Raw genomic sequence first — 25,227 nt, 5'->3', positions numbered from 1 at the left:
TTTCCTAGAAATTCAAACCAAAAAAGGGCTTAAAAGGATACAAGTATAACATTTTCCCTTTGACTTACTGTATAATTATTAACATACAGAATGCATGTAAAATACTTAGAACAGTGTGTGACATGTAGAAAAGCTCAGTAAAGGTTTATTATCATTTACTTTATAATTATCATTGTCATTATTTGGATGTATAAAAATTCTGAGCTTACTGGTATTTTTTAAATCTTGGCTGAAAAAAAAATATATATTCACATATACATTTTAAAATATATTTGCCATATTTGTTATCAGTCATGTATGGGGTAGGGGTGTGCTGTCCTGCTAGTTCAGTCTTTTCTTCACACTGTACTACATATAGAATCCAAATGAATGACTTATATTTGGTCTTTATCACTTTTGTATACTTTGGGTTGCAGGTGTCAGAAGGACACACAGTATATCTATTTAGCTCACAGGACAATAAAGATAATAGAAGGAAAGGAGTCGATATTCTTCAAAGCACTAAGAAAACCCTTCTTTGATTCTGCTGGGATTTCAGACCACTTTTTAAAAATGTACTCCTCTGCCTATTTTATGATCCATGCAGGATAATTTCCTTTAGATGGTGATTTTTTTTTTTTTTTTGCTGTACGCGGGCCTCTCACTGTCGTGGCCTCTCCCGTTGCGGAGCACAGGGTCTGGACGCGCAGGCTCAGTGGCCATGGCTGACGGGCCTAGCCGCTCCGCGGCATGTGGGATCTTCCCGGACCGGGGCACGAACCCGTGTCCCCTGCATCGGCAGGCGGACTCTCAACCACTGCGCCACCAGGGAAGCCCTAGATGGTGATTTTTTAAAGGATAACTTTCAAATTTGCATTCCATGGTAGAGAAGCATAGTATTTATAAACATGTTAATGATGTAATCATGTTTATAAAGTTGTATTTAATAGTAGCAGTATCTGTAAAGTGGAAAATGCACCCTGTATAAAAATGGCAATTTTAATTCTATTTCTATATTCGTATGTTTTCCTTTTATGTAAAAATTCACCTCCTCATCTCCTTTCATTTTACTCAACTGGAACACCTCCTCAATTTAATTTTTTTTCTTGCTGTTTTCCATTCCTATCATTTATTAGGTCTCCTGAACATCTTTTGGGCAGATCTACCAAATTAGGGAATTATAGAAGGAGAAAAACACAGTGCTTTTTCAAGTGATGAAATATGAAGATAAATTATACCCTGTGGTGTGGCTAGCTTTATGTTCCTCATCTTCTACCTGAGTTGTTCTCTTCCACAAGATAGCACTGAATATGGTAGGAAAAGCTTGGGACCCATGTTGCCCATTTATACTGCACATCAAATTTAATAGTAACATTCTGGCTTTAATTAAACTCTTCCTCTTATAAATCTCAGCAAGGTGATCTGATTAATAGAGGAAATGAGCACCCAACAGTTTTAGTGTAACGATATTAAACAGATGAAACAAGGTAAAATAATCTAAATCTGTGAGGATGGGGGACACAGAACCCTCTGCATAGGCGTCCACTGCATGTGTGCTCACAGCATTCATTCTTCAGTTAGTTTTCTTTGTTGGAAGAGTTAAAAATTTCCTGGATAGTTCAGTCTTGAACAGCTAGAATATAGACTGTATCTGGTCCCCTCTGACCCAATCATTTTGGCTTAAAGAGCTTTACTCCATTTACATCTGTAGTTAATGAAGGTGCACCACCTTTTTGAAGGATTATTTACACTTTTCCCCTCTTACCTTCTCTCTCTACTTTGTGAGTGATGGGGTTATAAAGGCTATCTACTTTTGGCTGTATACCTTAATTAGGGAGAACTTGAGGTTTCTCATCTGATTGCTTTGAAAAGGGGGGCATTCCTTAGGAATAGGAACTTTTAAAAATGTAGGCCGGTTTAATCTTCATAAGAGGAAAGCTCAAACAAAAATATTGTTTAGATCTAGGAAACTCTCTCAAACTCTCAACTGTGTTCAAAATAAAACAAAAAGTCCTAATGGAGAGAAAAAAAGAAAAGAATGAAGAGAAAACAAAAACCAACCCAAACCCTACATTTATTTCTTCTCTAAACAGCGTCACAACTGGGTGCTCTGTGTGTAGGTGAATTTTAATTTTCTTCTTTCAGCAATTTCACTATTAGCATGATGTTCTTGAGTCTTTGTATTTAGAATCATTATTCAGAAAAAAATTTAAACCAGAGAAGGTTTGATTATCTACGTTTTCACCTTTTTGTGAAGCAAATAAGGTAAGCTCAGTAGACGCTAGCTAGGCTGAAACACTATTAAAAAATGCAATTCAGACTGAGTTACTGCTCGTTATTTTTATAAGCGAGACCCTAATTCTCATCGACCCCAAAGAATGGGCTGCTGTGACTAAGCGAGCAGCAGAAGCAACTGGCTTCTGCCGGATGTTATCTCATTTGGAACACATTTCAAACTTTAGAACAGATTTTTAAATTGGATGTTGAAACCTGCAGACTGTCAGCAGAAAAGGCTGATTCACCACTGTAGAACTTATCTTACTATGAGTTCCAGGCAGAGTTTTTTTTAAGGACTAGGTTACCTAAAATGTGTTGTGATACATCAAAGAGAGAAATAAAAAACACTTCCTGGAATAAGAGTGACACATGCATCTAAGCATCTTTTGGGCTTTTAATATATGCTTATTTGAATGTGGACTTCTTTAAAATAGAAGCCTCTAGTTCAGTATAACTTGTGGATGTTCATGGATCTCTGAAAGTTTAATTAATTTTTTTCTGCAAATATTGCTTCATATATTTGCATGAACCCCCATGGTGGAGGTTCTTCATGTGGAGCTTTTGGAGCCATTATTAGTATAGGGTAAATTTGAGTGAAAGAAGTACAGTCTTGGCAAGGTTAAAAATAAGGAATATCTTATATTGATAGTGAAGGGGAAGCTGTTATGTGCGTATTATTTTAAATAACAAAATCCATGATGCAATTGAACTGCAGGGAGAACAAAATCCATGATGCAGCTGAACTGCAGGGAGAAATGCATGGTGTGACCCACTAGAGGTCCCTTCCAACTAAAAAAAGTTTACTTAGTTCAAAAGATTTAGCCTCTGTAAATTGGCATTCACGACTGCAAAGCGAGTAAGGGCCAGAAGGGGAGACTGCACATTTTACTTCCTTGGGGAGAAACATGGTTTCATTCAGATTATCTGTCATATTTTATCTCTTTTTTTAATCCTTATGTGGCACAATCACTCAATTAGCTCTAGTTAGATATTCAGAACCTGTTGTTCCAAGTTACTGATACATTTGTAAAAAGGAAGTGTCATTTGATGTCCTGGTACTGTAGTTGTGCTTTCTAGAGATATTAGCTGTTTCAAGTATCTTAGAGCAATATTTTGCAAGATAGATTTTTGCTTAAAAAGGAAGAATGCCTCAGATTAAGTTTTTACTTGCAAAGCTGATGGAAGTGGTGGGTGGAGGAGGTATTATACACATTTTCTGATAGCAGGCAACTTGGTAGAAAATGATTATGTTTCTATATATTATCTTTGCAGAGTTAGCATTAAGAAATGTAATTGCAATAAATTGATGTAAAAGCCAGATAGTAAAGGGACTAAAAGTCCCTATAGAGACACCAGTCTGTCACTTATAATGGTAGCAAAAGATAATTGTAGACAAGTACAGAAGAACTAACCATTGCTATTTTCCTTCAGAAATGTATTTCTGCTTCTCATGTTTTTCTGAAGACATGGGTTACTTCCTCTGCTTCTAAAGTATGCCATGAACCATCAAAACAGGTAGAAAAAGATCCGCCTTTTATTTCCCCCCAATACCTTTTTAATTTGAGCACAGCAAAGAGCAAAAGGGGGTGAGATACAATCCTGTGTGATTGCATTTTCTAGTAAATTGTTAGATTTATTTTAAGTTTCTGAGCTCTGCATTGAAAATCTGGCCTCTGGCATAAACTTTGCCCTCCTCCTGCTTGATCATATCCCCTTTCTTCACACAACTTGTTTTCTGGCTCTCTAAAAAAACAGCCAGCACAGAGCCATGCAAGTGCTGATACACAAAGGATGATGCTCAAGCCAAACTGGAAAAGATTTTTTTCTCCTAAAGTAAAATACCAAAGGTTTTCCTTTTCAGGGACAGGCATCAGCAAGAAAAGAAAGGTAATAAGCAATCCTTGGTCACCATTTGTATAAGCTTATTTGTTCTTCATTCTTAGAAGAGTTGCACATTAGCAAGGTATATCCCTGTGTTCCTTTTCCCACACAGGGAGGATTTTGCACCCCCTGGATTATAACCACTTCGAAAGCCCATATTTTGCATGTGCACCCCTCCAAAGCAGTCAGACATGTACACATTAGCTACTCCAGCAACATTTTTTGCAGGAAAAAACCTCTTCTTTCCTACATTATGTGCTTCAGTAAGTGAAAATGAATATTGGCTGAGACACACAGGATGATACACCTCCATAGTGTGAATATCATAATTAAAATGTTTTTACAAAAAAAAAAAGAATGAGAGCGAGAGAGAAATGTGTGGCTATTCCAGATGATTAAACTTCTTGGTACTTGGATGTTCTCTGTAGTTCACTCAGGTGAACAGCCCCTTGCACTAACAAGGACCTGCATATAACTTCCCATAAAATACAGATTTTATTGCAGCAGTGACAACACTTCTCAGTACGACGCTGACCTTTCCAGCATCTCCCATCTCGAGATCCCCGATAACTCTGGGCATAAGAATAACTACAGAAGTAATCCCAGCTCTGCAATACACACCAGAGCAACGTTCCCTCTTATTAAATTCCGTAATTAACGCATTGGGGGCTCCACTTCTCCTGCATCGGTCACCTAAAACCAGGCGCACTTGGTTTGTTCTCCAGCCAGTCCGGGGGAGGCGTTATCCCCCAGATTTGTGCCTGCCCAGCCTTGGAAAGCACGAGCGAGCTCCGTCTTCCGTATGACTTTTCCCTGGACGGTGTGCTCCATTTTCAGAGTCCAACGTTTGACTTTCCTTGCAACCAAAGCATTTCTGTCCTATGTGAGCCGGCAGGCGTTGCCCCCAACGTGCAAGCTAATAGTTTTTTAAAAGCTTCTTCTCTGAGACAAATCATCTCTTTAGCCTAAGTTTTCCTTATTGGGAGCATTCGGGAGTTCTCAAGCTACCTAATTTTCTGCTTTAGCCCACAAACCAAGAAATGTAACTCGGCCAAAGCAGTCCCTGCACAGACCCTTGTAATGTGGGCAGGTGGGAATAAATCAAGCCCCAAACGGCTCCGCGGGTCCTGCACGTACCAGCGCCCTTGGTAATTGACCAGCCAACTTTGCAAATGCCGGAGCTCCCTTGGCAGCCTCTGCCGGCGGAGAGAAAGACAGTGGGTGCTTCCCGGCGGCCCCGTCACATATGCCCCCACCAAGCCCCGCCGCGGTCTTACCAGAAGGCGGAGGAGTGGCGCCGAAGCTCCCTGGGAACCGGCGTCCGTTCTGGGCAGCGGCAGCAGCGCCGCCCGCGCAGCCGGACCCGAGCGCCTGCCCCGACCCGGGCTCGCAGGCTGAACATCCCTCCCAACTCCAGCGTGCGGCACCCAACGAGCGGAGATGGCTCTCTTTCTGATTGGCTTCCATCAACGCTACAGAATTAAAAAAAGAAAAGGCATGCACCATCGCCAACTGAGACCGAACCCACCTCTGCTCGCCTTCCTGCGCCCGGGGAGACACTGTGACCCGCCCAGGCTGCTCCTGCCTCCTCCGGCGCTGCGGTCGCCCGCTCAGCGGTTCTTGCTGTCGTGGCTGAAACTGCAGCTCTCGGGACGGGAAGGTTACAGGCTCCGGAGAGCTGGCTCTTGTGGGCACACACTGATTTGCAAGTGAATGAAGTGGGAGGGAGCAAAGAGAGGAGGACTTTGTTAGAGAGGCCCAGTGCCTGCCCCCGCCCGCCCCCTCCCCTTGACAGAATGACTCCCTGTGTTTGAAGTCCTGAGCAATTCGCTCCTTGTAACACTCCCTCTGCCCCAGGCTTTCCTTTCTTTTCCTTTCTTATTTTTTGGAGGGTTAAGACATACTCAGAACTTGCATGACTTCGTCTGTTCCCTCGTTTATACTATCAAAATGCACCTTGTGCTATTATCAGCAACGGTTGGATATTCTTTTCTTTTTTTTTTTAACCGACCGAACAATTACAATTCCCAGGGACACCAGTACCTCATCGCGCTATCAGTTGGTCAGCTTCGTGTTATAGCACGCATAACATGCACACACATAAAACAAACCCGGTCTCCGGAGATAACAATACTGACGGCTTTTCTTTACAACATAAACAGGCGTTTTCCAGTCGCAAGAAGGCATAGAATCAGACGCGTCTTTCCTTCTCTCCTTCCAGGAAGACAGGTTTTTCTCATAGTCCTATGATCTCTGTTACTCTTTCGGAGTGAGTAACCCCAGGATGTTGGAAAATGAAGCCATGCTTCCCTGGGCTTGCAGAAACATTCAAATCCCAAACCCTTCAGGCTCACCACTGACTTATGGCTGATTCCATCTTTCTGAATGAGTTAATACAAGAACGCAAAAGACTTGCAGAAGAGTGTATAATGATATTCAGGTCTGCTTAACAGTTTAAGATGAAAGTTCCTGAAGTAGGATAATCTCCAAATTAAACTGTTTGGTACACATAGCAGTTTGCATAGCTATATTTACAGTGACCAAAAAATAATTTATAATATTAGGGAACTAAGCTGCAAAATCTTAAGCATGTCCAAATAGTAAGTGAGAGTAATGGTTTTTTATATTAGAAATACAGACATGATGGAGCCAGGCACTGTTAGATTAGGAAAATTAAATCTAATTACCACAGTGATTGCACCCCGGGTCAGTAGCATCCCAAACCAGCTGTTAGTGTATGCTGTAAGTTGTGGGGAGATTTCACTGCATGGTGCACTAAAAAAAATCCAGGCTGCTTTGGCTTCTGAGTGGTTAAACAGGTTGGAGGTTGGTCTCCTTCCCAGCTGAGCTCTTACTAGAAAATCTTTTGTTTCTCCAATAGAAGTTCAGGCATTTAAATAAAGCCAAAATCAAAGTATTTCCTCTAGGCAGTCACTGCTTCAAAGATGTGTGCATGGAATGGTTTTAGCACAGATGTTCCACACATGGAAGATGGAAAGACTGAATTTCTTTCTTGAAAAGATCTTCCTTTAATGAAGAATTGCCACCAACTTACAAAAAGAGGCTGAACATTTTGTCTTCACACAGCTATTCAGACTCTTGTGGAGGAAGGATAGGCGAGAAGAAAGCTGCTTCCATTACTCAGATTATGAATTCTTATACATTGAATTGGAAATACTAGCTCCTTATGTTTGTATAGTCGTTTACTGGTTACAAAGTACTTTCACAGACTATTTTATTGAAATCTTCTTTCAACAAGTGGTCCGATTTTTCCCCATTAGGACAAAAGAAGCAGATTGGTGATGAGATTGCATAGGTTAACATGTCCAAGGCAATAAAAACTGGTAAGCAGAAGGGTCAGAAATATTACTGGTAAAACTGTGGCTATATGTGTGTATATGTGTATATATATATATGCCTATAAAAATAAGCCACATTTTGAGACTGCTTTTTACAGAAAGGTTTGCAGAATAACTGATTTTTATGGTAAAAGTGGGATAATAGTGAAGTTGATGTTCCCCCTGTTGAACAAGTTTGTATCTCACAAAGGAAATCTCTAATTGTTTGCAATATACTATTCTTCCAACCCCTCTAAGCTACATATCAAAGGTGGTTAAAACAACTACTTTTTATTAAGAATGGATAAACAATCAACTTGCTTTGGAACAATTCAAGTGGCAACATTAAATTACATAAAGGATAGCACTTTTTAATACTAAAAAAGATTTTTGGGTGATTTTTGAGGATTTCAAGCAATATTTACTACAATCATTATTACTTTTCAATTACAGAAGTGATATAAATATCCAGAATTATTTCATTCTCATTTCAGAGATTAAAAAAACAAGAGTTACTAAGGTTAAATGATTATCCAGTGTCATATAAGTACTGTTTCCAGTTCATCCTCTGGCACACCAAAACGTGCTGCCAAGTAACAGAAGTTAATTAGAGGTAAACAGATGAGAGGGTCTTTGCCATCATCATGTAGGGTCTTCTCACGAAACGCAAGAGTGGAAATTCTGCAGGGCTTCTGGAAAGACTTGGAAGCAGACACTGAGAAGCCACCAATACTCCACCTGTGGTACTACTTTCCTGTCCTCACTGTGCTTCTGCTTCTGTTTTGTCTCCCTTCACACTTGCTTCCTCTGTCATTCAGTCAGACCTTCAGAGTAGTACCACTGATAGTTCCAGAGCTTACTTGTTGGAGAGAGTAGTTTCTCCTTCTGCTCCATTTCTAATTTCTTGCAAAGCAGCTCTGATTGGTTGGGTGTTCTCCTGGACCAGTTGACTACCCGCCCCCCAGCCCCCCGTGCCCCAGGACCCCAAAGAGGGGCAGCAGCTAGGGAATGCCCTTGTGAACTGGGAATACATTCCAAAAAGTGTCCCATTCCATACATTCTCTTGTTTTGTTTAGTAATTTGGTACAGCTGAAGTATCTCATCAGTTTTTAGACTACTTCATTATTTTATATGCTTCAGTCAAAATTACTTGTACTTCTCGCCTTTTACACCTTGCAAAGTTTCAGTTTTTAAAAAATACTCCTCCATAGACCATTACTAGGGATATTAATTTTGATGAGGGACTTTTCAATTTCTAAATCTCTCTTCAGATGATTAAGAGGTCATATTATCCTTATAATGGGGATACATATAAATAAATAACTACAAATTCTCTGACTTTTCAATAATATGCATCTCTATGCAATGATTATCTGATAAAAACATTTTCATGATCATGAACAATTATTCCTGATTAGAAGAAAAAAGTTCACTTTTAAAACCATGTGCCTAATTAAGAATCTTGGCATGGATAGTTTTGCTTCATCCAAATCTTCCATCTAAAATTTACCTTAAATGTGTTGCTACCAGAAGAATTACACACGTTACAATGCTTATTACTTAATCATCACGATGTGCACATGTGAACAGATGTCACTGAGGAATGAGTGTTTATTTCCCACCTCTGCCCTATGTGTGTATGCACGTGTGCACACATGCATACACACACATGCGTGCACACACACACCAGTGTTTAAGGGGGAAAAAGATTTAACCACTCTGGGTATTATTGAACTGAAACAAAGGAGACCGGAAACCTCGATGGAATTCCTCTTTTGTGAGAGCCATAGAGGAATAGACATCTCAATACAAGCTAAAATAAATTCACACAAACTTTGTGTGCTTATCCAGGTTTTCTAATTCTGGGAGAGTTTCCAATACTGTATTTAAAATGGGTTGGATCCCAGGATGCATTAAGACATTTCCCTCTTGATCATTATATTTGACTCATCACTATAGGTAGATTACAATAGCCAGGAGATTTCCAAATGAGATAAATGCTCAGCAGCAAAATGTTATTGACATACACAGGACATTTTAGTACTCTGGGCATTTCCAGGTTGGTAGAGTGGACTTCAATTTTTGCCAAATTCTTTTAGATTTTATTCACTGCTTAGTGGTAGAATCTAAACTTGTCTGATCAGATATCTACAATTCAAGTTTGGTAGACTGTACTGTGTTAGTGAAGGAGCATGCCCTGGTTTAGAAGAAACAGCCCATTAGGAGGATATGCAAGGTGTCAGCATACTCTCTTAAATAACTGGTATAGATGAGAATAAACAGAAAATCCTACACTTGGATCCAGAGAAAATAATTCCTTTCTCCCACCAATCCCTCTCCCAATTATAGAAGCACTTGATGGGAATAATGGCAGGCTGGTGTGGGAAAGGCAGTATAATAACACATGTTCAGAAATATTTTGGGAATATATACATAGAGTATTAAAATTTCACAGATTTTGTCAAAAGAAGACAAAACAAAGACAAGAAGATTATCCTTTGTGTAGGCATAAGTGTTCTCTTTAGAATAGACCAGACCTCACCTTAGAACCTACTGTTCCTCTTTAGGTACCACACTTAAATACCTTTTTCTTTTTTGCCCCTTCTCTGTATTTTCACTGCACTTTCTAAAATACCTGTAATACTTTAGCTAGACCTCATTGTTTACGTATTCTTGTTCGTCTGCCAGACTGTATATCCACTGAATTACTGAAGGTAGAGCGTTTGCCTGTTTTGGTTATCATTTTAGCTCCTGGTGCTTGAAAAAAATGCTTGGTGCTTACGTGTATAAGTAAGTAGAGATCTAGATAAACTACAATTGATATAGTAGACAGAATGTGGAGATGGTTCATAGACTTAAGATCATGTTTATGAGCTAAAGGTGACAAGGCTGGAAGAGAGAAGGTTCAAGTTGGCCATGAGCACTTTCAAATACTTGATGAACTGTCATATGGAAGAAAATTTGACTGGCTTTTAACGTGACAGAAGCTTCAGTTAGTATCTATTGGAGAAGCCACTGGAAGGTACTGCATTTTGTTAATTCTAAGATACCTGTATTTTCCCATTTTAACATCTCTGAAATTATGATGCCTCTTAAAATTGATGTGATAATAAAGGATCATGTCATGGTATAATTGACAGTGTCTCTTCTTTCTTAATGACATAAAATAATTGTGTGACTTACTACCATTGGCATCTTTGATCTGATGACATGCAGATGGTAGATTTCAGCTCAACATATGGAAGAATTTTCAAACTCTTAGTTCTTTTCAAGATGAAAGGTACTGGCAGCTTCAGCATAGCAATGGGTCCCATTCCTGAAGGCATTCAATCACAGACTGGACAAACACTTGTTATAAATGAACTTACCAACTTTCTGATGGAATGATCTTTCACATCTTTGTCAAACTTGAGATTCTTGAATTCTCAGCCTCTTATTTTTGTAGATGAGAAAACAAGGATAATACAGGTTAAGTGCTTTGTCCAAAGTCACACATCTCATTCGAGACCAAGACTGGTCTGTCCATGCTTCCCATTTTGTACACCCGAAACTAACACAACATTGCTAATCAACTATACTCCAATATGAAGCTACTTTCATTTACTGTTTCTCCTTGTTTTCTCTTCAAGCTTGCAGTATAGAAAATGGGTACATACAATATTTTGATAAGAGCAATAACTAACATTTTCCGCCTATATACGATATGTCATTTACTTGTTCTTTACATGTGTCTTTATATGTCATTTACATGTTCTTTACACATTTAATCCATGTGATGGCTCATGGGCTAGGTATTATCATTCTTGTTTGCAGATGGGGAAGCTAAAGAATGGGAGGTAAAGTAATTTGTTCAAAGTCACACAGTTAGTATGAGTCAGAGCTAAGATTCAAACACAAACTTTGAAGTGAGTCCTGTACTCTAAATCACTATATAGGGGCACAGAATTTACTGCAGAATCTATATGGAGTGGTGTGAAAATCAAAATCTGCCATAGTATGAAATTTCTGATCTTAAGATAAACATGCTTTTGGGTGTTCCATTACTTTTTAAAATTATTTGCCTCAAGATATCTGGATAATGGTTTCAGCTCTCCACTGCATTTATGTTCAAACAAAACCTTAAGTGCTTTTGTTAAATTTTAGGGCCAGCAGAAAGCTTATCGATAAACAGATAAAGTAAATTTACTTCTCAAATCAAGAAAATTCAGTTTTATTCTCTGCTGTGTATGTACCTAACCCATCCTACTCCTACTCTTTTCCTACCTAGAGGTACCCCCAAGTTGAGAAAAATCAGTATTTAGCTTATTTCCTGACCTTTGTTTTTTATTCATTGTGGGCCCTTGGCCATCTGTAAAGATGCATTGATTCTTACTGTTTTTTTTCCTGAGGAGAGCTATCTTTGTGCACTTCTGAACCCTCAGGGGGCAGTCTTTATTCCTAAGAAAGGAATCCTTCACAGCCGATGCAGGCAGAATCCTTGTTCACAGCTGAGGTCCTCTCTTTGCTCCTTGGAAACTATACTTATTATTTCTCTTAGAAGGAAAAAGAAAACTGGAAAAAAAAGCTGCTGGGTGTCAATTGATAAGAAAAAATTTAAAAGAACCTTAGTTAAGTCCGTTTTGGGGGGTACTTTTCCAGACATCATAATGTTAAAAATATCAAAAAATATTTTCATATGCAGGTAGTTTACTGAAAAATTGTGTAGTCTTGACCAATCCCTTGTCTCTTGGCCTTGGTTTATTTATCTGTAAAACGAAGGTGTTGAAGTAGTTTTTTACTCCAGTCATTATACTGTTTCTTTACATGTTGCTATTCTGTGTATGGCCACTAGGGGGACAAAGGAAAGACCTTTCTATTGAAACTTGCTTCCCATTACTAATTTGGAATAATGTCGTGAAGAACAACCACAGGGAAAGCCGGTTTTTCTTAATGAGACAGTGAATATTTTTAAATGCCTTTTTATTAATTGGTATTAAACTGTGATACGAACTAGTACTTCTTTGTAATATTTGAGAATTTGAGGAAAATGATTATTACTATTTCTATGACCACTAAAGTCTTTATCATTATAATCACGTATCTCCGTGAACATTACCGTGTTCAAAAAGGCCGTGAGCCTTTTTGAGAAGTATCACAAGCCACAATATTTTAAGAATGCAGATAAAGGCATTTAAAGGATATTTTGAAACTTTTTAGTCGTTATCAAAGTTGATAATAATTAGTTAATATTTTCAGAAACTAAAGCAACAAATAAGGAGTTTCTAATTGCAAATTTGAAAGGGAGCTGAATGTTTTGTAACTGAAAAAGGTCCATGTATACACAATAATCTTTAAAAGCAATTTTAGTAGCTAAGATTTATTGAACACTTACTATATGCCAGGCAATGTGTTAAAAGCTTTTGTTCGTATTCTTTTGATTCTCTTAACAACTCTGTGAAGTAGTTACTTTATCAGGTCCATGAGTAAATGAACGTTTAGAGAGATTCATTAACATGCCTGCCACACTGCTGGCCTGTAGCAGAGTGGAGTTTTGAATCCAGGCACTCAAACATCGGAGTGGCAGATACTCATCCACAGCTATATTGGTAACAGCCTGTGCTATATTGCTCTTCCGGATTATAAAGTGCTTCACAGTCATTGCTGCTCTGTGTGTTTACCACAGTTCTCTTCAGTAGACGGTGCGGATATTATTAGCCTTTGTGTTTTCAGGCAGGGCAGGAAGACTCAGAAAGGTTCAGAGTCCTGAACAGGAATCTACAGTTTGACTTTGAGAGAATGCATTAGAAACAAGAGTATTTTATCTTCAGCTATTAGAACCAGAATATGGGGATGGGATGAAATTGTCTACTTTCTGAGCTTTTGGTTTTGAAAAGTGTATGCTTATAATCTAGTTGTCTCTAACTCAAAAACGAGACCCTAAAATTCTCAGAAGCTTGAAATTTCCCATTTTTGAACATCAGTAGTCACTCCATTTATCAAGTGCCTATTAGGTGCCAGGAATTACAGTCAGTGCTTTATGAGTTGCCTTTTTTGATTCCTTATGACAACCTTCTAAGGTCAGTATTCACTTCATTTTACAGATGGGGAACAGAAACCTAGAGAGATTAAATAACTTATTCTAGGTAACACAGCCAACAAATGGTTGGATCTGAACCCAGGTCCTGCGTGTGACTTGAACTCAATATACTTAATGAGGTTCAATGTATCACACTTGTTTGAAATAGTTGTGGTGACACTTTCTATTCTTGGGTGTAAATGTGCCCCAAGTTGCAGTTGGTGAGGCAGCAAGACTGTGGCTTCATGTGGATGTGAATAAGTACATGCAGTAGAAGAGGAGGGTAAGGTTTCTGCTGGTCTTCTTTATTTTGCAAAATCTGATCATTTTTTTGGTGAAGCATAAGGCAGAGCCATCGTGTCTTAAGACATATTGGAGCCCCTGTCCTGGAGTGACTAGCTCTGAGCAGTGAATCAGAGGAGTTGGAACGCAAGCTCTTTCTACTGATATGATAATATCCAGTTTGTCTCTTAATGTTTCTACTACCCCCAGTACTGGCTGGTGGAATCTTCCTGTCTTTTGCCTGATCCTCACAGCTCAGTCCTTTATTTTTCAAGATTCATTTCACATTTTGCTCATTTGAATATGATGCTTGTTTGAAGTGGAAGGAGAAGGAAGCACAAAGCCTGCCTATCCTTAGTCCCCTCAGCCCCTTGGAGATGCTGCTAGAAAAGGGGGCAGATCTTATAAAATTATATAGCTGTTCAAGATTAAATTGATTATCTTTCCTCAGAGGGTTTCATTTTAAATAAGTGATGACACAAATAAAATTAGACCAAGAAATAGTACAATGTTATATGCTCTTGTATTTTTTTTTTCTTGTTGACATTTTTCATCTGTGACAGTTCATCCATGAGGGTTTTGGATAAGTGCATACAAGTTATATTGTGTGCTTAAAGATAGTAATTTCATTTGTTATTTTTATTTGTGCATTTATTTGCAAATGTTTGCAAGCCTTCATCTAAGTTTTCATTGAAACTTTCTTGAAACAACATTTTTTGCAGTGAAAACTGGTAGGTTCTTGAAGGGTGACTTGTTTCATGCATATGTGTAGTCAGACTTCAACCCCATCATATGTCACTTCTCTGCTCCTGCACTAAGGACTTCCCATAAAATGAGGCAATATACAAGGGGAACTTGAATTACCTGCATAAGTATCGCAAGATAGCATTTAACATTCTAGTTTGACTCCTTCATTTCATACTACCTCTTCCTCCCTTTTTCCACCCTCTGCTTGGAGCATCTAGGCTATCCAAAAAGAAAATGATTATGTGATTATGATGCCAGAGAAAAGTAGTTATGGTGTGTCTTACTAAATCATTTTGGGGCACATATCTTATTCTGATAACATTCAAATGGCCCGTGATTACAAACATACAGAGTTCTTGAAGATTGATGAAACATTAAAAATACAGCATCCTTTTGCATTTCTAAATGAAAATCATTAGACCAGGCTATTAAAAATGGCAAGAGAGTACATAGCTTATTGGATGAAACATTTAAATTCAGATTTTTCTGGTGCAAGTTTTTATGGTGGAAACCATGCGAGAAATATTACTTAGTTCACACCTCCTTTGAATCCTTCTGCATGTTGCTGCCTCTGCAGCATTTTACTAAAAAGTTACAGTGACTTCAGTGAGATTATGTGGTAAACTGAACTCCTCACAGCTTGATCCTTCCCTGACTTTGTATTGAAAACCACTGTTGTTGAGTGGAACACAGGTTGCTAGTTGCTCTGTTGGATCTGGCATTCGACCCAAATGCCTCATGTTTATTCCTTACTGACTAGTGGCTCCATTTGATTGCCCTTCTGATGCATGCCTCTGAATATACACTGGGATGGGAAAATATTTTGGGGTGCAAGATCTAAACAGAGCTTAGTGATCTGGATCTTCCCATAGAGCAAATTTCCTGGTTTGTGGTTCACCCTCTCAGAGTTGAGAGTGATGCAGAGATGTTGATGGGTTTTAGAGGCTGGCCTCTTGGGACATGGCAGCTTGCCATGATGCCATCAGTTTAGACTAATGATTGCACAGAATTCTCATGAAGCAGATGGCTACTAACCACAATATTAATATTATTTTGCTTTGTACATTTAGGGAAAAGCTCATTTCACAGTTGCAAAGGAAAACCTCGTTTGGATTTTATAAAGAATGATCTGCAACAGAAATAACATGCTGTCAGGACCTGTTTTATATGCTTTCATTATCAGTGACAAATTGTGATATTAATTCTATAGCAAATTTGTGCTTGGGATTTTAGCATTTCTCTCAGCCATTTCCTTTCTCTGCATAGCTAGCTGTAGAATAAAATGCTCTGAATTTTACCTTGGAGGGATCAACAGCTGGATTTAAATGTTACCTCTGTAATTTGCTTAGAGATACCATTGTTTATAAATGTGAAGAGTGGATGTTCTTTGACAGGATTCGGAATGAATAGAGGTTTGAGGTAATTGCTTAGATAATCCAGGTAGCAGAGACACTTCTGCCTGGATTCCCAATAACATAGCTGAAACAAAAGAAATTTACTTCTGTTTGAATTAGTCAGGTAATCACTTATGCACTCTGCTTTGTGTTGCTGATGACATTCTGGTTTGAGTGTATTGGGAGAGATGGTGGTGACAATTAAGCTCATGTGATGGAATGGCTGTCCTGTGATCTGTGTAATTCAGCCATGGGGTGCCAATCATTATTTTATTTTGATTAGTGTTCTGGACCTTCTATAATGCTATTTTCAGGATAACTTACTAACAAAAGTAACTCAGGAATGCCTAATATTAGGACATGAGGGAATTTAGCATGGCTTTGCCTCAAGCACAAGAATTTTAAAATTTGGAACACGAGAGTGAAATGGAGTACTTGGCAGTGGTATGCAAGTTTTCTGTTCATCTCTCAAACCATCTTGAAGCCTAGCATAGGCAAACACGATTCATTGTGTGCAGTTGTTTTGAATAGAGCAGATGTTTGGAAATGGTTTTTGACCTGCTTGGTGCTTTGACTTTCTTATTTTTGTGAAGTCTTTAAAACATAATATAAAAAAGAAAGGGAAAAGAACTAACTGCTTTTTGGATCTAGTAAACTAATAAGAGAGGACATAAACTCATAAAACGATAGGCAATGGCTCATGAATAAAAGAAGAAAATCACATCTTTTCATGGAAAGGTTTGGAAAGAAGACTAGTAAGGGATGATACTCATATTCCACGTACAAGGTCTGTTTTGAACTCTTGGTAGTTTAGTTCCAAATCCAAAACAAGAAAAGAAAAGGCTTACTCAGTATCCAAGTGACTGTTTCTTAACAAACTATCCTTAATTATATTCGACATGTAGTTTTTGACCACTTAGCAGTTTTGCAGCAATAAATTAGGATAGGAGGTGACATGATTAGATGGAAGTTTAATGACAGTAGACCTGCCAGCTAACCTTGAGCGGCAAGAGAACAACCACCACCACAGAGCAGACACTGAGGGTAATACAACAAAAATACTGTGATGAATCCTCACAAAGATGACTCTACAGTTCAAGAAAAGTTAAATTGTAGTCACTTTCCCTTAGAAAGTTAGTAACGATTTCTTTAAGAAGATGATGAATGACAGTGCAGTAAGGCAAATGAGTAGGTGTGCATCCATAATTTGAAAAAATCATTTATGTGGAATAGTGGATTCCCAGTGATGCAGTTCATTAGGTGTCTTTGCATTTGAGTTGGGTCATGTCAAATCAAACAGATCCCTGGGTAGTATGATTCAAGAAATACTGGTGTGGGTCAAATATCTGGTATTACTCACTTGGAGATTCATTCCTTTAGGCCTTGAAGGCATTTTATTTTCACAAACCTCCTGTTAAACTTAAAATACCTATAGGTCATAAACTGTACTCTGGTAATCTATGGATATTATATTATTGGATACTGTGAGAATTTTATGTAGGATAAGCACTTATTCATTTCTTGAGCTCAAACTATCTCCATACTCTGGATACTGAGGAGAAGACTTGGAAAGCAAACAGCATATTTCAATTCTGTAAAACAGTTACCCAACTTTCATTTTCACCTTCCCAGGGAATAGGAATCTTCTAAGCTTGATGCACTGGAAAATTCCATCCATGGTGCTAGCTGTAGCTGATAAATTGTTTGTTCACTCTTTTTGACTATATGACAAGCTTGCCGAGTAAATGATACTACAATTGCAAAATAAACTGTGCAACTAAATGGCATTTAGTTATATGCAAGGATAACTCAAGATGATTGGCAATGTTATATAAGTTAGTAAGGGAAATAATAAATGTATGCAATTCCAGTGAGTACATAACTATATGGGCAACCATGCTTCTGGTTATTAGTAACAGGAGAGAAGAGATGGAGACTGCAGAAGGGGTGAAGGAGAAGCTGTGACTGGAACAAATGTGGAAATAAAGCAAACTGTTGGCCAGGTGGCCCACCTTGTTTGGAGAGAACACCAATGGTGAGCTCTACCAATCTCAGTTCCAAGTTGAAAAACAGTTTGTAGGAGGATTGCTTACTTTTAGGGTAATCATCCATCCTGGATTGCCTGCAATAGGTCCAGTGTATACCTATTGTACTGGTTGAATTATTATTACTTTTTTAACATCTTTATTGGAGTATAATTGCTTTACAATGGTGTGTTAGTTTCTGCTTTCTAACAAAGTGAGTCATCTGTACATATACATATATCCCCATATCTTCTCCCACTTGCATCTCCCTCCCACCCTCCTTATCCCACCCCTCTACTTTGCATTGAATCTGTAGATTCCTTTGGGTAGTATAGTCATTTTCACAATGTTGCTTCTTCCAGTGCAAGAACATGGTATATCTCTCCATCTGTTTGTATCACCTTTAATTTCATTCAACAGTGTCTTATAGTTTTCGCATACAGGTCTTTTGTCTCCTTAGGTAGGCTTATTCCTAGGTATTTTATTCTTTTTGTTGCAATGGTAAATGGGAGTGTTTCCTTAATTTCTCTTTCAGATTTTTCATCATTAGTAAAGGAATGCAAGAGATTTCTGTGCATTAATTTTGTATCCTGCTACTTTACCAAATTCATTGATTAGCTCTAGTAGTTTTCTGGTGGCATCTTTAGGATTCTCTATGTATAGTATTATGTCATCTGCAAACAGTGACAGCTTTACTTCTTCTTTTCCGATTTGGATTCCTTTTATTTTATTCTTTGCTGTGGCTAAAACTTCCAAAATTATGTTAAATAATAGTGGTGAGAGTGAATTACCTTGTCTTGTTCTTGATCTTAGAGGAAATGGTTTCAGTTTTTCACCATTGAGAACAATGTTGGCTGTGGTTTTGTCATATATGACCTTTATTATGTTGAGGTAAGTTCCCCTATGCCTGCTTTCCGGAGGATTTTTATTGTAAAAAGGTGTTGAATTTTGTCGAAAGCTTTTTCTGCATCTATTGAGATGATCATATGGTTTTTCTCCTTCAATTTGTTAATATGGTTTATCACATTGATTGATTTGCGTATATTGAAGAATCCTTGTATTCCTGGGATAAACCCCACTTGATCATGGTGTATGATCCTTTTAATGTGCTGTTGGATTCTGTTTGCTAGTATTTTGTTGAGGATTTTTGCATCTATGTTCATCAGTGATATTGGCCTGTAGTTTTCTTTCTTTGTGACATCCTTGTCTGGTTTTGGTATCAAGGTGATGGTGGCTTCGTAGAAGGAATTTGGGAGTGTTCCTCCCTCTGCTATATTTTGGAAGAGTTTGAGAAGGATAGGTGTTAGCTCTTCTCTAAACGTTTGATAGAATTCACCTGTGAAGCCATCTGGTCCTGGGCTTTTGTTTGTTGGAAGATTTTTAATCACAGTTTCAATTTCAGTGCTTGTGATTGGTCTGTTTATATTTTCTATTTCTTCCTGGTTCAGTCTCAGAAGGTTGTGCTTTTCTAAGAATTTGTCCATTTCTTCCAGGTTGTCCATTTTATTGGCATAGAGTTGCTTGTAGTAATCTCTCATGATCTTTTGTATTTCTGCAGTGTCAGTTGTTACTTCTCCTTTTTCATTTCTAATTCTATTGATTTGAGTCTTCTCCCTTTTTTTCTTGATGAGTCTGGCTAGTGGTTTATCTATTTTGTTTATCTTCTCAAAGAACCAGCTTTTAGTTTTATTGATCTTTGCTATCGTTTCCTTCATTTCTTTTTCATTTATTTCTGATCTGATTTTTATGATTTCTTTCCTTCTGCTAGCTTTGGGGTTTTTTTGTTCTTCTTTCTCTAATTGCTTTAGGTGTAAGGTTAGGTTGTTTATTTGATATGTTTTGTTTCTTGAGGTTAGATTATATTGTTACAAACTTCCTGCTTAGAACTGCTCTTGCTGCATCCCATAGGTTTTGGGTCATTGTGTTTTCATTGTCATTTGTTTCTAGGTACATTTTGATTTCCTCTTTGACTTCCTCAGTGATCTCTTGGTTATTTAGTAGTGTATTGTTTAGCCTCCATGTGTTTGTATTTTTTACAGATTTTTTTCCTCTAATTGATATCTAGTCTCATAGGTCAGAAAAGATACTTGATACAATTTCAACTTTCTTAAATTTACCAAGGCTTGATTTGTGACCCAAGATATGATCTATCCTGGAGAATGTTTGTGACCACTTGTGTAGAAAGTGTATTCTGTTGTTTGTGGATGGAATGTCCTAAAAATATCAATTAAGTCCATCTTGTGTAATGTATCATTTAAAGCTTGTGTTTCCTTATTTATCTTCAGTTTGGATGATCTGTCCATTGGTGAAAGTGGGGTGTTAAAGTCCCCTACTATGATTGTGTTACTGTCGATTTCCCCTTTCATGGCTGTTAGCATTTGCCTTATGTATTGAGGTGCTGCTACGTTGGGTGCATAAATATTTACAATTGTTGTATCTTCTTCTTGAACTGATCCCCTGGTCATTATGTAGTGTCCTTCTTTGTCTCTTCTAATAGTCTTTATTTTAAAGTCTATTTTGTCTGATATGAGAATTGCTACTCCAGCTTTCTTTCATTTCCATTTGCATGGAATGTCTTTTTCCATCCCGTCGCTTTCAGTCTGTATGTGTCCCTAGGTCTGAAATGAGTCTCTTGTAGACAGCATATATACAGGTCTTATTTTTGTATCCATTCAGCCAGTCTGTGTCTTTTGGTTGGAGCATTTAATCCATTTACATTTAAGGTAGTTATTGATATGTATGTTCCTATTACCATTTTCTTAATTGTTTTGGGTTTGTTATTGTAGGTCTTTTCCTTCTCTTGTGTTTCCTGCCTAGAGAAGTTCCTTTAGCATTTGTTGTACAGCTAGTTTGGTGGTGCTGAACTCTCTCAGCTTTTGCTTGTCTGTAAAGGTTATAATTTCTCTGTCAAATCTGATTGAGGTCCTTGCTGGGTAGAGTAATGGTTGTAGGTTTTTCCCTTTCATCACTTTAAATATGTCCTGTCACTCCCTTCTGGCTTGCAGAGTTTCTGCTGAAAGATCAGCTGTTAACCTTATGGGTATTCCCTTGTATGTTATTTGTTCCTTTTCCCTTGCTGCTTTTAATATTTTTTCTTTGTATTTAATTTTTGATAGTTTGATTAACATGTGTCTTGTTGTGTTTCTCCTTGGATTTATCCTGTATGGGACTCTGTGCTTCCCGGACTTGATTGACTGTTTCCTTTCCCATTTTAGGGAAGTTTTCAAGTATAATCTCTTCAAACATTTTCTCACTGCCTTTCTTTTTCTGTTATTCTTCTGGGACCCCTATATTTTGAATATTGCTACATTTAATGTTTTCCCAGTTGTCTCTGAGACTGTCCTCAATTCTTTTCATTCTTTTTTCTTTATTCTGCTCTGAGGTAGTTATTTCCACTATTTTATCTTCCAGGTCACTTTATCTGTTCTTCTGCCTCAGTTATTCTGCTATTGATTCTTTCTAGAGAATTTTTAATTTCATTTATTGTGTTGTTCATCATTGTTTGTTTGCTCTTTAGTTCTTCTAAGTCCATGTTAAAAGCTTCTTGTATTTTCTCCTTTGTATTTCCAAGATTTTGGATCATATTTACTATAATTACTCTGAATTCTTTTTCAGGTAGACGGCCTATTTCCTCTTCATTTGCTTGGTCTGGTGGGTTTTTACCTTTCTCCTTCATCTGCTGTGTTTTCTGTGTCTTCTCATTTTGCTTAACTTACCGTGTTTGGGGTCTCCTTTTCGCAGGCTGCAGGTTCTTAGTTCCCACTCTTTTTGGTGTCTGCCCCCACTGGGTAATGTTGGTTCAGTGGTTTGTGTAGGCTTCCTGGTGGAGGGGACTGGTGCCTGTGTCCTGGTGGGTGAGGGTGGATCTTGTCTTTCTGGCGGGCAGGACCACATCCGGTGGTGTGTTTTGGGGTGTCTGTGACCTTATTATGATTTTAGGCAGCCTCTCTGCTAATGGGTGGGGTTCTGTTCCTGTCTTGCTAGTTGTTTGGCCTGGAGTGTCCAGCACTGTAGCTTGCTGGTCGTTGAGTGGAGCTGGGTATTAGCGTTGAGATGGAGATTTCTGGGAGAGATTTCACCATTTGATAGTACGTGGAGCTGGGAGGTCTTTGGTGGACCAGTGTCCTGAAGTCGACTCTCCCACCTCAGAGGCACAGCCCTGACACCCGGCCGGAGCACCAAGACCCTGTCAGCCACATGGCTCAGAAGAAAAGGCGGGGGGAAAGAAAAGAAAGAAAGGAGAAAATAATAAAATAAAGTTATTAAAATAAAAAAAAATGTTAAAAATAAAAAAATTAAAAAGTCATAAAAAAGGAGAAAGAAAGAAAGAAGAGAGCTATCAAACCAATGAACAGATCCACCAATGATAAAAAGTGCTAAAATTATACTAAAAAACCCAAAAAACATAAAACAAAAAAAGGGACAGACAGAACCCTAGGACAAATGGTAAGAGCAAAGCTATACAGACAAAATCCCACAAAGAAGCATACATATACACACTCACAAAAAGAGAAAAAGGAAAAAAAAATATATCTATATATAAAAAAATAATAGGAAGAGAGCAATGAAATCAGTAAACAAATCTACAATGATAATAAACTCTAAATAGTAAACTAAGATAAATGTAAAACCAGAAACAAATCAGATGCAGAAAGCAAACCCCAAGTCTACAGTTGCTCCCAAAGTCCACTGCCTTAATTTTGGGATATCCGTTGTCTATTCATGTATTCCAGAGATGCAGGTACGTCAAGTTGATTGTGGAGTTTTAATCCTCTGCTCCTGAGGCTGCTCGGAGAGATTTCCCTTTCTCTTCTTTGTTCGCACAGCTCCTGGGGTTCAGCTTCGGATTTGGCCCCGCTTCTTCTGTGTAGGTCACCTGAGGGTGTCTGTTCTTCGCTCAGACAGGATGGGGTTAAAGGAGCAGCTGATTAGGGAGCTCTGGCTTACTCAGTCCATGGGGAGTGAGGGGTATGGAGTGGGGGGCGAGCGTGCGACAGCAAAGGCCAGCGTGATGTTGCAGCAGCCTGAGGCGTGCCGTGTGTTCTTCCGGTGAAGTTGTCCCTGGATCATGGGATCCTGGCAGTGGCGGGCCGCACAGGCTCCCGGGAGGGGAGGTGTGGATAGTGACCTGTGCTTGCACACAGGCTTCTTGGTGGCTGCAGCAGCAGCCTTAGTGTTTCATGCCCCTCTCTGGTGTCCGCACTGTTAGACGCAGCTTATGCCTGTCTCTGGAGCTCGTTTAGGTGGTGCTATGAATCCCTTCTCCTCACGCACCCCGAAACAATGGTCTCTTGCCTCTTAGGCAGTTCCAGACTTTTTCCCGGACTCCCTCCTGGCTAGCTGTGGCGCACTAACCCCTTCAGGCTGTGTTCACGCCGCCAACCCCAGTCCTCTTCCTGGGATCTGACCTCCGAAGCCTGAGCCTCAGCTCCCAGCCCCCACCCGCCCTGGCGGGTGAGCAGACTAGCCTCTCAGGCTGGTAAGTGCTGGTTGGCACTGATCCTCTGTGCGGGAATCTCTCCGCTTTGCCCTCTGCACCCCTGTTGCTGTGCTCTCCTCCGTGGCTCCAAAGCTTCCCCCCCGCCTATCCCCCATCTCTGCCAGTGAAGGGACTTCCTAGTGTGTGGAAGTTTTTCCTCCTTCACAGCTCCCTCCTAGAGGTGCAGGTCTCATCGCTATTCTTTTGCCTCTCTTTTTTCATTTTTATTTTGCCCTACCCAGGTACATGGGGAGTTTCTTGCCTTTTGGGAAGTCTGAGGCCTTCTGTCAGCGTTCAGTAGGTGTTCTGTAGGAGTTGTTTCACATGTGGACGTATTTCTGATGCATTTGTGGGGAGGAAGGTGATCTCCACATCTTCCTCCTCTGCCATCTTGAAGGTCTTCTCTATACTGGTTTAATTATTGATATTGCATTATTTTACTATCAAAAGTGTTCTAGCTTTGGCATTAAATAATTGCATGATCACTATACTTAATTTTGAGTGAAACAGAGGAGAAAATACGGAGCCTATTTTAAAACTGATCATTCACAGGTAACCTCTCTTACAATCTCCTATTTCCTTACAAGTGAAATAATAAAAACAAACCTGACAGTCATAAGTCTAGTTTCCTACCTAGTAAAGAAATGACACTAAACCCTACAGCAACTTCAACTTTCTCTTCCTACTACCTTTATGTTTTATGGAGCCACCTATATTCACTGTGAAGTTGATAATAACTAGGCAAAGATGAACATTTCGGATGAGAAATGAACAGTGCTGCACTTCTGAGTTTATATCCAATAGTGTATCAGCCGGGAACTGGAGGGGGAGAAGTGAAGTCCTAAGGTTATGTCCAGAGAAATGTTAATATTCCCAGACTATCAGCCTGCTGTATCTGGCCTGAGTACTGTTCCTCCCTGGGCAGTCCACCCCACATTGCTAGCCAGGATGGTTATTAGAATGAATTTATTATCCTTTGGTCATCATTAACACTGACTGCAGTGGACAGTAAAGTTTTTACACTCTTTATGAATGGATCTGGAAAGCAGTTTCAGAATTTTTCAAAGTGACTTTTGCGGCCAGTATTCTATATCAGGGGCATATCCTTATAAACAAGAACAGCACATCTCTCAACAGTCACACAGAGTTGCTTTTAGGGTTTTTCTGGTGTTAAAAATCTTTACTTACTAACTTTATTTTCACTCTCTTTTGTAATATTAGTATTCTTTTATCACTGGCTCTTGGAATATGTTGGTGTCCGGCAATTAAGAAGTTTCTGAGTATTGTAGTCACCTAATCAAACCAGGTCTTTTTGTGTTTTGGCATCTGTCCAATATCTTTATCTATGCTTTCTTTTTTTTTGTCTTTGCCATGGAGCCACTGTTGAGGAAGAGTTTGAGGATCACACAGGAGGATTACACAGGGCTTCATACAGGTAGCTAGGAGAAGTAGGACAGGTGCAGGGAGGACATGAAACATGGGGGGAAGTGAAAAGTAAGAACTTGTGATAAGACAGTGGAGTGAAGGGATGCAGTCCTTAGGATCCACAATACTGTGAGGTAGGCATGAAGAGGACAGTGGGTTAGCTGGCATTCCAGATATTCGGTAAGCAAGAGGGGAGCATGAACCCTCAGCAGAAGTGACGTGGTGGCCAGGAGCACTGAGGAATGATATAGTATACAACCCTGTATCTAAATTCCAGCATCTCTCTCTAATAGCTCTGTGACTTGTAGCAAGTTTCTCAATGTCTCTCTGCTTCAGTTCCTTCATC

At 39.0% G+C, this 25,227-nt stretch overlaps 1 protein-coding gene across 4 annotated transcripts in view; it reads right to left on the bottom strand.

Annotated features, from left to right (window-relative positions):
* The window catches only part of CDH6 (cadherin 6), a 126,322-nt gene extending 120,530 nt beyond the window's left edge, over positions 1–5,792 (bottom strand). For 2 of the 4 annotated variants that reach the window (XM_024755780.1, XM_024755779.1), the window contains exon 1: positions 5,666–5,775. The gene's annotated coding sequence lies outside the window, so the exon portion shown is untranslated. Of the gene's footprint in view, positions 1–5,414; positions 5,477–5,665 lie in introns of those variants that run through there. The other 2 variants (XM_024755777.1, XM_024755778.1) reach the window with 2 other exon arrangements.
* Between the last annotated feature and the right edge of the window lie 19,435 nt (positions 5,793–25,227).

The sequence above is a fragment of the Neophocaena asiaeorientalis genome, unplaced genomic scaffold (assembly GCF_003031525.2).
Source record: "Neophocaena asiaeorientalis asiaeorientalis breed wild unplaced genomic scaffold, Neophocaena_asiaeorientalis_V1.1 scaffold93, whole genome shotgun sequence".
Classification (NCBI taxonomy): Eukaryota; Metazoa; Chordata; class Mammalia; order Artiodactyla; family Phocoenidae; genus Neophocaena; species Neophocaena asiaeorientalis.
This window is presented reverse-complemented; position numbering and strand designations above follow the sequence as displayed.